The following is a 13,203-nucleotide window of genomic DNA, read 5'->3' on the forward strand; positions in this document are numbered from 1 at the left end:
AGATACACACCCCAACAAAACCAAGCAGGCCTCGGGTGCACCCCACCTCTGTCCTGCAGACAGCATGATCTGTGCATGGGGCATTGTGGCCAGGCTGGGACTGTCAGCTCAGAGAGTCCTGCCCACCTGACAGCCCCAAGGACCCCGCCCATGTGTTTTCCACACGGCCATTTCCCTGTGGCCTGCCAGGCTGGGCTGGCCAGACCTTCTGCTTCTCGGGAGTGAAAACAATGTGTTCACAGGCCAGCACGTGAGAAAACAAAAGAGCCATCTTTTCAGATCTCGCTGCAGGTTCTCTGGCCCTGCCCTCACCTGCAGTGGGATTTGAAGGAAATCGCCCACCTCTGTGAACCTGTTTCCCCAGCAACAGCAAACCAGGATCATACCCAGGGCACTCTGCAGTCTGGGAATAAATTATCAAATAGGACGAGAAAACAGCTGCCTTAGAGCACTCGGAAACAAGACTCCAAGCCAAGCTCATGTACAGCCCGCCTTCAAAGAGGTTTCTGTTCATGAGTCACCTTGCGCACACACTGTGGCTCTCCCGACACTGTCAGTTAAATCAATGTCATCTCAGGCATGACACCTGTGCCTCCCTGCCTGCCCTCAGGAGGAGGCTGAGATCCCAGGGCATCAGGCTCGTGTGACAGGTGGTGTCCCTATGAGAGTCATGCACAGGTGTGGCTAGCCATCATGAACTGTCCTCCTTATGTACATCTGTGTCCTGTGTGGACCTTGGCCAGGGCATTTCTCAGGGTTGTTAAACCAGCAAACTGAACCAGGTGACTGGAGGTCCCTCCCAGCTCAAAAAAAAAAGTCATGATTTCATGGTTTGGAAGTGTAAATCATTAGGCCAGAACTTGAAGACATTCTGTTTTTAGTTTGGGATTCCCAGCTTGGCCATTGCCTGGTCTTATAGGACAAATGGAGAGGGATAGTGTGTCTCTGCAATAAAGGGAACTCATGTGTTCCATGGGGGGAGGAGGCTTGTGTTTTTTTTCTTTTAAACTCAGCCAGATGAACATTTGAGTCCAATGAATAGTTTTCTCAAAGATTCCAAACACTCTCATTATTATCTTTCAATTTTATTTATACTACATATGATTTGATGTAAGGGAGAATATATCTCCTATTTGTAGTAATGGAATGTGAAAATATTTTTAAAATACATGGAGATGGTTCAGCGGATAAAACGTTTGCAGGCAAGCCTTACATGGTGGAAAGAGCTGAGTCCTGACAAGTTGTTCTGACCTCCACACGTGGGTCACAGCACGCATGTGCATTTACATACAATGAATAACTGTAATAACCTTCTATCTACTTTTAAATATATATACACGCAAGGCCTGTACTGGGTTGAGGAAAAAGAACAGAATGGGTCCTAAGGAGAAGGGAACAGGCTCATCCCTCACTAGTTATCCCCCAAACAGCCACACTGGTTCACATTAACATCCCCTTGCTCTTTTTTCTTTTATACACCTCCTTAAACCCATCACAGCAAGGCATGTCTACAAACCCAGCACGGTAGAGCTGAGGCAGGGGGATCATGAGTTCACAGCCTGCTCCATCTACATATCAAGACCCTGTCAAAATAAACTTGGCCCACGAATGTGGCTCGGTTGGTAGAGTGTTTGCACAGCATGCAGGAGAGCCCTGGGTTCGATCCCCAGCACTGCATAAACCAGGTGTGGTAACACATGCCTGCAATTTTTTTTTTTTTTTTTTTTTTTTTTTGAGACAGGGTTTCTCTGTGTAGCTTTGTGCCTTTCCTGGAACTCACACTGGCCTCGAACTCACAGAGATCCGCCTGGCTCTGCCTCCCAAGTGCTGGGATTAAAGGCGTGTGCTACCACCACCCGGCCATGCCTGCATTTCTAACTCAGGGGAAGTAAGGTCCTCCTTAGCCATTTATCTACTCTAGGGCACTCTAGTCTACAAGAGACACTCTCTCTCTTAAAAAAGAAAGTGTCATGTATAAATTAAAATCAGCATAGATGCTATACAATTTAGAACATATACAAATGCTTAGCAAATGAATGAAAAGTGCTTTTCTATCCTAACTGCCAACATTCTTCTGGTCCTGCTCCTTATCACACCATGGTGGCATGTGATTTCCAGTTAAGGTAGCCATCTCCACACTTCTTAGGTGCATTTTCTTCATTCAGCTCACCATCATCCTAGTGTTTTGAGCTTTCAAGTTTCCTCAGTGGCTCCCTGCTGGATTAAGAAGATGCTAGGATTTTGCAGTTTGGGCCCCAGGCAGAGTGGGTTCCCAGGGACACTATGTCATAAAGGCAGGAAAAAGACAAGCCAGGGTATGGACCGGGACTGCTGCCTCTGGTCAGCCCTGTCCCTCTAGGTTCCTCAGAGCACCACCTTGATTTCTCTTCTCAGCAACCCCGAAGGGAGTGGCATCACTTCAGAGATGAAATCAGGGCTCCAGATTTGGAGACCTGTCCCCATCTGCTTCCTAGTCACACAGTCTCAGGTTCAGGTATGGTCGTCGCTAAACCCAAAGCTAAGAATCCTGAGGTTGGGAGATGTTGTGTCTCCTCTTTGTCTGCTCCTCCTGGGTCTTGTCTTGGTACCAAAAACGTATTGATGTTATGGTGTGTGTGTGTGTGTGTGTGTGTGTGTGTGTGTGTGTCACAATCCATGTTTTCATTTCTTTCCATCAGCGACTTGATGATGACTGGGACCCACCTGATCTTCAGTTTTTCCAGTAACTAAAACACAACATTGTCCTTGGGTTGTCCAAGACAGGATGTGTAAAGTAATGAACAGCGCCAAGTCAAAGGTCTGAAGTTCAAACCGTGGACCAGCCATGCAGTCAGTGGATAGCACTATCATTCTCCTTATCTGTAGTTGTTAGCAATGTCGTCCTAGCTACCCGCCAGGGACACAGGAAGTGAACAACAGGATTCACTAATCCTAAAACTCCAGTCACACCTGAATGCCCTATAGGCTTTCTCTTATCTTCCTCCTCCCAGAGTCAAGGACAATCTTCGAATATTGAGAGGACCTCAGGGGAGTGATCCAGAGCTCCGACTATTTGACAGATTTGGGGAAATCAAGGCAGAGAGGAAAGAGGCATAGCAGAAACCCCAGGTATCCTGATCAAGTCCCCCCCCACCACACACATATACCTCAAACCACAAAAACACTAACCTTTGCTACATCCACACCACAGGAAACACTGTAAATATCTCACTGCCCAAATGCCTCAGTGACACAGGAGCTTTGGGGAGCTGGGGTGCCCTCCTTTCTGAAACTAACGAATGAAACAACTAGCCCGAAGCCACACACTTAGGTGAGGCCAAAGTGGCCATCTGATTTGGCCAACCCCCTCCCCCCCAATCCCTTACAGCAAGAGGACACAAGAGGCCAGAGGCCTCTGGGCTTACAGATTCCAAGGTCCTTTGGAGGAAATGCTTCCCTTGCCCAGTCATGCCTTCCAGAGTGGCCACACCAGGATCCCCCAACAACCCCAAGTCTCTGTATCACTAGGCAAAGAGGCTGCCCAGGCAGGGCTGGGTCCATAGTCACTCCAAAGCACGCAAAGCCCCCAGGGAGGGTGGACAGTTGTTCCCATGGAGACAGAACAGCTCTGCCACACCCTGAGGTCTTTTCAGGACTGAGGGGACAAAGGATCATGGGTTCTCACCCCATCCCTCTCTCAGTGACTCCAGAAATATGGCCTCCTGGTACATTCCTACACCGCCACCCCCAGAGGGGCCTCTCTGGCTCCCGGGGAGCAGCTCAGCTCAGCTGTAACTGTCAGCAGGCCAGGGGGAATGTGAGAGCCCACGTGTGCTGGAGTGTCCCTCTAGGGGCACGGTTCATAGGAGAGCCAGCAAAACAGCCCGTTGGCACAGAGGCACCTTCCTACCTCCCAGCTCCTGACCCCTGTGAGCTGTTGGCTCTCCCTCCTCTTCCCCTCACTCCCTCAGCAAGAGGCGAAGCTAAACCTTTCATAAAGCCAAGTTCCTGTCTAACATGGATCCTGGCTGTGCCGCCTTGAGCAAGTCACGCCCCCTCTCTCACTGTTTCTTCTTTTCTGGGTAGAGGAAAGTTAAGCTGCAGGGCCAATGTGACACACAGTTCCCGACGAGAAGGCCAGTCGCTTTTTCCCACCCATGATGTATGGGGTATGTCCCCCCTTGGCACTAAAGTCACCCCATACCTTGCCTATCCATTGTCGAAAGAAGCCATCCCTACAAAGATGAAGCAGGTCTCCAAGACACAAGGAAAGCGCCCCAGAGCCAGAGATTAAATGTTACCACCCTTGGAACAGTTTTGAAGCAGGGGCCAGTCAGGCTGTGTGAGACACAAGGCCTGGGAACTGGCTGCAGATCTGACCTCAAGTGAAGCCAACATCCAGTTCCCCTTAGAGAGGTAGGATGGGGATCGGCGAGACTGTGCCACTGGCCCAAGGATGCCCAGCGAGGTAGGTGACTGAAGGAAACGAAGCGCACTAGGTGGGACTTTCCTTCCTCACTGCGCGCTCTCAGACTCTGCTTGTCGAGCTCGTGGTCCCCAGAATGGGACATTCCGGGCCCTTGGGCACATGTGAGCGCATTAGCAAGTTCTCCGGCCTCTAGAGGCGAAGAGGGGAGACCAAGGAAGACACCTGGCCCCGAGGACGCGCTACCCCAGGCACTGCGGCGTCTTGCGGCGGAGCCTCTAGGGTGCCGGGATTTCGCAGCGGGTGAAGCGGTTGCATTTGAACCAAAGCCCCGCCCGCCCGCCCTCAGCTGTCATGCTGGCCGCCGCCCCCGCGCTCCTCCCGGGTCCCCCCAGACTTCCCGTGGCGCCGATCTCCCGGGACGCGTCAGGACAGGGGTGCGCTGGGGACCCGGACGCGACCCTCCCCAGCCCCGCGCGGCCCCCCACCTCCCTGACGGCACTCACCCTGCCCGGAGCGTGCGGAGCGCGGCGCCGAGGGCAGCTGGGCCGAGTCCCTCCTGCGCCCTACGTCCCGGGCGGCTCCGGGGCGGGGCGGGGCCGGGCCAGGGCGGGGCGGGGGACACCGCGATCGCCCCGCCCCCTTAGGGACCAGCCCGGAGCCCCGCCACACTGCAGATGGGGAACCAAAGGGGAGGACGAATCTCACCGTCCCAAAACTAAGGCACGAGAGGGCAGGAATACTGTGTCCATGCCAGTCTAGAGGGTCTATGGATCCGATCCGGAGTCTTCACCTGTGCCAGCCCATTCCAGAAAATCGTGGGGGCCACCCAAGCGAAAGAGAGCCTGGGGAAGAAATTCTCCTGCCTGTCTAGACTTGGGGAGGTGATCAAAGGATGGCAGATGTTGCCCTCACAGAGCAGAGCAGGGGGCACAGGCAAGGTCACCAAATACAAGAATGAAATGACATCCGTCAGTCAATCTAATAGAAGGTACTCTACCCATCCCTTCCCACTCCCCATCCCACTAACCACCCATACAGCGAACCTCCCACTAAACCCAAGACCCGAAAACGTCCATCTCCTCTCTTGCTGTCCCAGCCCCAACTCAGCACCCTTCCACCCCATTGGCCAATCCCTGTTTCAGACTCCACCCCCTCAACCTTGCTTGTGAAAAGAAATCTTCTCTGCCTCTGGGCCTTTGCACTAACAACTGCCTAAAGCCAGTCTCCTCCACCTGCCACGTTCCTAGTATTTGCACCTAACCACCCCACTTCCCCTTCCCTCAGACTTTGTTCAACCTCATTCAAAACAAAACAAAACAAAACAAAACAAAACACCCTAGGGCTCCAGGGTTATCTCTTCCAGGCAGTAACAGATCCTCCTGATTGACTCTCTCTTCTGAATGGAGAGCCTGCTGCCAAGGAGATCACAGCTTGAAAAACTAGTACCACGTGAGCCTCTCTGTCTTCACGGTGCAGGCGTGACCAGTCCACTTAACAGAGGGCGAGAGTCTCCAGTACAGACCCAAGGCTGTTCACAGTGTCCCCCTGCATGGTTCCTTAGCAGAGCTGGCAGAATAAGTCAGTGTAAAAGCCACTGTGCTAAGACATTAAAGTCAAACAGGACCAGAGAGTAATGAAGTGTGTGTGGAGAGAGAAAGCGAGCGAGTGTATGTGTGAGAGTGTGTGTGTGAGTGTGTGTGAGTGTGTGTGTGAGAGTGAACGAGTGTGAGTGTGAGTGTGTGTGTGTGTGTGTGTGTGTGTGTGTGTGTGTGTTGTTCTAGATTGAGGAAGAGGCAGGAGTTAGTAGGTAAAGCTCCTAACTCCTGGGGATTAACACTGGGGGTGGACCCAGTTTGAAGCCAGAGTGCCAGAGGCTCAGCCACTCCTTAGTGGGAGCCCATTCATTAAGTCATAATTACTCTGAGAAGATCCACACAAAGGGCCTCCCCTGGTCTAGCACCTCTGGTCCATCAAGGTGCTGCTGCATGCCCCCGGGGTTTGGGGGGGTTGCAGCAGCCAGGCAGGAGGTGACTAACAGTTACTATTATAATTCTCACATTTGGATAAGGCTTTTGCTTTTCAGAATGCTTTCAACCAGCGTCCCCTTGTAAAATCCTTACAAAGATCCTCCAGGGAGTTAGGAGAAGTGTAATTAGCTTCATCTGAAAGGGATAGCAAGGCACCCGAGGAGTCAGGTGCCTTGTCCTGGGGCAGAGCTGGCTCTGCCACTGTTGTGAATACAGGAGCCATTGGTCCGCTGAAGTCCCAGACCTGCAGTGAAAGCTGGCCTGATGCAGCTAAGAGTTGCCAGTTATGAGCTGCACACCTTTAATTCCAGCATTCGGAGCCAGAGGCAGGTGGATCACTGAGTTTGAGGTCAGCCTGGTCTACAGAGTGAATTCCAGGACAGCCCGGGCTACACAGAGAAACGCTGTCTTGCAGGGAGAGTATGGTGCCAATCACCCCAATTCACAACCCTCAGCTGGGTTATACTCTTCCTTGGTTTCCTCTTCTGTTAAAAAGGTCTAATTCAGACACTTACATGGTTTTATGCCCGGTGTCCTGAGGGCCACTTGGCAGGAGCTGTTCACTATGGTTCTGAGTGTGATATAATGGCTAGGGTCTCTGGCATATGATTATTCAAGTCTTTCATCACACACCTCCAGAGGCCAACCATATGCTAGTCTCTGGGAATGTGGGGAGGGGTAGCATGGCTAAGACTTTCAGAGCCGCAGAAACTCAAACTCCAAGTCTTGCCTTTTTATTATTTATTAACTGAGTGAGCCAGGTAACCCCTTAGAGTACTGGGGGTCGGAGGAGGGGTAGCAATGGCATCGCACAGGTGAAACACATAAAAACGATAAAATAAGAACTGCAGAATGCCATCAAATATGGAAGTGCTGGGGAGATTGCTCAGGGAGTAAGTACTTGTGTGCAAGCATGAAGCCCAAGTGTTCATCACCAACACTCACATAAAAGTCCAATGTGGTGGCACACATCTGTAAGGCGGGCGCAGGAGGAGGTGAACTGCAGGAGCTCTCTGTCCAGCCAGTCTAGCTGAAACAAGCTCTAGGTTCAATGAGAGACCGTGCCTCAAAAACACAAGGTGGAGTGCAACAAGGAGAGGGCACTTAATAGATGGTGACCTTTGGCCTCTACATGCAAACACACATGCACACACCATAAGCACACTCAAACCATTGCATATACACTGATAGGTTGGCTGCTCGTGTTATCGTTGTCTTTACAGGACTTGGTGCTTTTCATGAGGCTGCTGTGTACATCCATCAAAACCAGGACTCCGCTATGCATTGGTATTGTTGCTTATTTTTTAAAAATATTTTTGGGGTTGGGAACTTAGCTCAGGGGTCGAAAATTGCCTAGCATGTGTAAGGTCCTGGGTTCCATCCCAGCTCCAGTAAAAATAAAATAAAAATAGTTTTTAAATTATATTTCTTTATTTAACCGAGTGAAGGGTCCAGTGCCACAGTGAGCACATGGAGGTCCGAGGAAAACTTGTGGAAATCGGTATATTTGCTTTACCATGCCGGTCCTGGGGATCGAACTCACACTTGGCAGGAAGCGCCTTCACCACCTTTACCACCGAGCCATCTCACTAGCCTAGGGCCTTGTTTTCTTCAGCAATCCTTTCCCACTCTGAAGCAGCCCACATAGATGGAAGACACCCTGAGGACGCTGTGCAAGTGTGGAGAGAATTCACAGCTGGGAAGCTGTTAACTACTGCTACAAAGTTTTTTTTCTTTTTGAAAAGATATCTGGAAAGAAAATTCTGGCAAACGGCTGGGGGAGAGCCCCTCTGTCATCTCTGGAATTGAGCACAGGAAACCCCGCCCGAAGCCTCCCTTTCAGAGGCAGCCTGGAGAGGCAACCACAAGAAGGGCACTAAAATTATGCCTTTCGGAAATTCTGACTCACTCGCTGTGGGGCTGTTTGTGCAAGGCAAAAATGTCTCCCAAAAAGTGAAGTTCCCACCGTTCCCACCCCTTCCTCTGTGGCGTGTCTCCACCAACACTCACGGGGAAGCTGGAACCCACTTCATGAACCCAGGGAGTTCTCCGGTCCGCTACACACCAGCAGCTGCTTGGCCAGCCTCCTTGGCCACTCCTACATTCTGTAGGTGTGATTTCCTATTTATGTGCTCGGCCTCCACAGAAAGATTAAAGGGGAAAGCAGGGGTGGCTTTGCTAGTTTACACAGCCCCTTTGGATGAATGGGTAAACAGAGGCAAGAGGGGAGGAAAGAGGTGCCCTGTCCAGAAGTCCCAAGAGCGTCCGTGCTGTCCTGCAAATGTATGGTCCTATCTCTTGTCTCTTGTCTGGCTTTTCTCTCAGTGATGGATTATTCAATGGCTGCTGACTAGGCACAGATGAAAAGCTCTCACTTGGGTGTCCGTTTTTTTCTGGGGTACACTGGCAGAGAAGTCCTTCTCTTAGCATGGAAGAGCTGGTTCTCATCCCTCTCTACTCAGCGATTTTGTGGTGTTGTTTTGTTTGTTTGTTTTTGTGTTTTGTTTTTCAAGACAGGGTTTCTCTGTCTGTAGCCCTGGTTATCTTGGAAATCACTATGTAGACCAGGCTGACCTCAAACTCACATCTGCCTGCCTCTGCCTCCAGAGTGCTAGGATCAAAGGTGTGTGCTACCACTGCCCAGCAGCAATTAAAAAAAAAAAAAAAAAAAAAAGTTTTGTTTCTGTCTTCCAGTTTTCCAAATCTTACTTTATTCTGCCCCTCTGGAGTCCTGATGGGCCCACTGCCCTGGTAGGTTCAATTCTTTGGGTAAAATTGGCTTCTCTGTGGGCAGCTGCCGCTCAGCTACCTCTGAGCCCAGAACCCCATGAGACTAGAGTAGCAGCGTTTTTCCAGGCACACTCACTTGCCCTGCTTTTCTTTTGTGTGGTTTTTGGTTTGGTTTGTTCTCTAGTCTATGGTTTTGTGTCTGTTCTGCGGTGCTGGGGATCAAGCCTAGGGCCTCTGAATGCTATGCAAGCACTCTGCTAACTGAACTATGTCCCCAGCCCTTGCCTTGATTTAAAAAAGTGAGACTACCGTATGGGGCTTTGCGGGGCTGGATTCTAGAGTGACTGGGGTCTAGCCACATCACTTTGGACTTTTGGTCTTTTTAAAATATTCGTAGGTTTGTTTGGTTGTTTGGTCAGTTAGATGGTTGGTTGTTACTTTGTAGCCCTGGCTATCTTGGTTCCTCCTATGCAGCCCAAGCTAGTCTGGAATTTGTGGCAATCTACCTGCTTCAGTCTCCCAAGTGGTGGGATTACCGATATTCTTGGCAATATATATATATAAATTTCCTCCTAGTTGCCTTTGACCATCAACTTGACACACCCCAAAATAATCTAAGGGAATCTCAATTAAGAGATTGCCTCCATCAGATTGGTCTGTGGTCCTCTTCTTGATGGCAGCTCTGTGGGAGGTGCCATTCCAGGGCAGGTGGTCCTGGGTTGTGTTATGAAAGCTGGCTGAGCAGGAGCCAGTGAGAACAAGGCAGTAAGCAGTGCTCCTCCATGGTCCCTGCCTCTGTTCCTTCTTGAGTTCCTGTCCTGAGATCTCTCAGTGACAGAACCTGATCTGGAAGTGTCAGCCAAATAAACCCTTTCCTCCCCAAGTTGCTTTTGGTCCTGGGGTTTGTCACAGCAACAGAAGCAAACTAGGACAGTTTTTTTTTTTAATTAACTTTTTAGGGTGTAGCTCAGCCAGCAAAGCACTTGCCTAGCATCTGTGATGCCCTGGGTTAGATGCCCAGCGCTGAATAAAACAAGACATAGTGGCACATGCCTGTGTTCCAGTACTTGGAATTTAGAAGCAGGAGAATGAGAAATTCAAGATCATGCTTGGCTACATAGTGAGCTTGAAGCCCGCCTGTCTTAAAATAAAATAAAATGTTTAGTTAGTATACAAAGAATGGGTTTCATTGTAACACTTCTCTCTATATATTTATACATTATATATGCATACTACATATATAATAAGTACACAATATTACACACACACACACACACACACACACACACACACACATAATGCTTTGTTCTGATTCACCCTCCACCCCAACTCCTGCCTCCACTCTCTTGCTGGTCACTTTGTTATATCTGGTCTTTCTTTATATCAATAGCTCTTGAATAATGACACAGAAACTTTTATGAAAGTTTGGCCTTAGCTTAGGCTTATTCCCAACTAGCTCTTAAAACTTAAATTAAGCCATTTACATTAATCTATGTCCTGCTACATGGCTCATTACTGCTCCTAAATACCATATGCCCAACTTCCTCTGCTGGAGAATCTCCTGCCCCTCCTATTCTTTCCCAGAGTTCCTATCTCTCCCGGAAGTCCCACCTATTCTCTCCTGCCTAACTATTGGCCATTCATCTCTTTATGAAACCAATCAGAAGGTGCTTTAGGCAGGTAAGGAAGGACAGAAACACATTTTCATACAATGTACAAAAAGATTATCCCAACACAAAGTTTTCCAGTCTGTGACATAAGGAAAGTGAAAAAGACCATCTCTAGCTTATTTCTACAACTTAAATAATTGTGAGAGGGGCCGGAGAGCTGGCTCATCTGTTAAGAGCACTGGCTGTTCTTCTAGGGGACCTGGGTTCAATTCCCAACACCAGCATGGCAGCTCACTACTGTCTGTAACTCCAGTTCCAGGGAATCTGACACCTTCACACAGGCATAAATGCAGGAAAAATGCCAATGCATGTAAAGTAAAAATGAATTATTTAAAAAATCAATTTAATAGTTTAGAATAGTGTGAGAATCTTGGGGCTGGAGAGATGGCTCAGTAATTAAGAGCACTGGCTACAGCCTGAAGGTGGTGGCACACGCTCTTTAATCTCAGCAGTCAGGAGGCAGTGGCAGGCAGATTTGTGAGTTCGAGGCAGCTGGTCTACAGAGCGAAATCCAGGATATCCAAATGTAGCATGAATCCTAATTGGTCTTAATAGAAACCTGGAGCCAGATATCAGGGTAAATGCTGAAAGATCAGAGAGGCAGAGCAGCCAGCCACTAGATAGTTCATACCTTTACCCAATCCTCAGCCTGAAAGAGACTGAGCTCCCTTCTCCTCCCACTTATAGTCCTTTTCTCCGCCCAGCCATATCACTTTCTGTCTCAACGTCCCTAGTGCTGGGATTAAAGGCGTGTGTGTGTGTGCCTCCCAAGTACTGGGAGCAAAGGCATGAAATTCCCAGTGCTGGCATTAAAGGTGTGTGCCACCACTGCCTGGCCTCTGATCTTCAGGCAAGCTTTATTTGTTAGATCATACACAAAATACCGCTACAGCCAAAGCTACACAAAGAGCACTGGCTGGTTTTACAGAGTGTCTGGGTTCTATTCTTACCACCCACATGGTGGCTCATAACCACATTTAACTCCAATTCCAGGGGATCTGATGTTCTCTTTTGGGGCACAAGGCATGCATGGGGTATACAGACATACACACATAGGGAACATCTGTACATATAAAATTAAATTCTAAAAGGTGAGGATCTTGATCCTGTTAGACCAGTGGTTCTCAACATGTGGGTCACATTTCAAATATCCACCTTATGATTCATAACAGTAGCAAAATCACAGTTATGAAGCAGCAATGGAATAATTGTATGGTTGGGGAGGGGGTCAACATGAGGAACTGTATTAAAGGGACGCAGCACTAGGAAGGTTGACAACCACTGTGTTAGACAAAAACACAATTCTCTGTGACTAGACACTGTTACTGCTAAATTCCAAGTAAATAAAAAATGCTAGCATATGACTGATAAACTTTAATTCTGAAAACTGAAGGCCTTCTGGAAAAGGCTTCTTGTGCATCTCCTGGAGGGCAGCCAGAGATATGCTCTCTGATTCCACGGGCTTACCTTAAAGGTGTTTAACTGCATGCTTTACTTTGAGATAATTGTGCATTTACAAGTAGTTACACGAATTTTCATAGCTGCTGCCAGCATCTTGCAGAACAATGAGAGAGTCTCTCAGGGAGGGCCCTGAACCATCAAGACAAAGCATTCAGTCCCGAAAGCTGCCAGCCTGTCCGATCTTCTCCTTTTAAATGCCAGAACCATCAACCCTCTTATTTCTGTAGCCTGTTTGTTTGATGGTCATTTTAAGATAGTTTTCTATACCTCAGATCCTCTGGGTACAGTGGTGTAAGCCTGCAACCTCAGCATCCCAGAGGATGAGGCAAGAGAGGGTTTGGAGCTCAAGGCCAGCCTGAGAGCTACACAATGAAACTATGTCTCAGATAAGTACAGAATGTAACCTTTTAGAGTTGGCTTTTTCCACTCTTTGGTTTAAGCAGAGTAAATATCCCTCTTGCTGAGTCCTGGACGATGGTATGCTGGTTTAATCATCTCCCTGTGGAAGAACATTGGTTGCTTCTGGCTCAGTGCTCTCTTGTGAAGCTGCCTTGAGTATTCCGCACATGCGCCTTCACATCTTTGGTTGTTTGGTATAGTCCCCATAGGCAACCCCACCCACTCTGTTCTTCCTAATTATTTATTCCTCCAGTGCATGAACTTGGTGGGGGGAGGATGTCTGGGCCAAGCTCTGAGTTGTGGAAATCCAATAAAAGCAAATTACATGTTTCTGCAGAGTGTGTGGGGGTAGCAACGCCAGGGCACATGGGACAGTGACTAGCAGCAAATGCCAGGCGGTGGGTGCTACATCACGGGCTCCTGGAAGAACCTAGAGACGGAAGAAGCAGGAGAAGGCCTGAGTGTCTGAGGCAAGGCTCTCTGGAGATTGAAGGTTCTGCATTAATCT

The 13,203-nt window shown here is 49.0% G+C and overlaps 1 protein-coding gene across 1 annotated transcript in view; it reads right to left on the reverse strand.

The window, feature by feature from the left end:
• Syne3 (spectrin repeat containing nuclear envelope family member 3) overlaps positions 1-4,987 on the reverse strand; it is an 84,942-nt gene extending 79,955 nt beyond the window's left edge. Inside the window, 1 exon segment of the mRNA XM_028859385.2 lies at positions 4,912-4,987. The gene's annotated coding sequence lies outside the window, so the exon portion shown is untranslated.
• Positions 4,988-13,203: the final 8,216 nt, after the last annotated feature.

This window comes from Peromyscus leucopus, chromosome 14 (genome assembly GCF_004664715.2).
Source record: "Peromyscus leucopus breed LL Stock chromosome 14, UCI_PerLeu_2.1, whole genome shotgun sequence".
In the NCBI taxonomy this organism is placed as follows: domain Eukaryota; kingdom Metazoa; phylum Chordata; class Mammalia; order Rodentia; family Cricetidae; genus Peromyscus; species Peromyscus leucopus.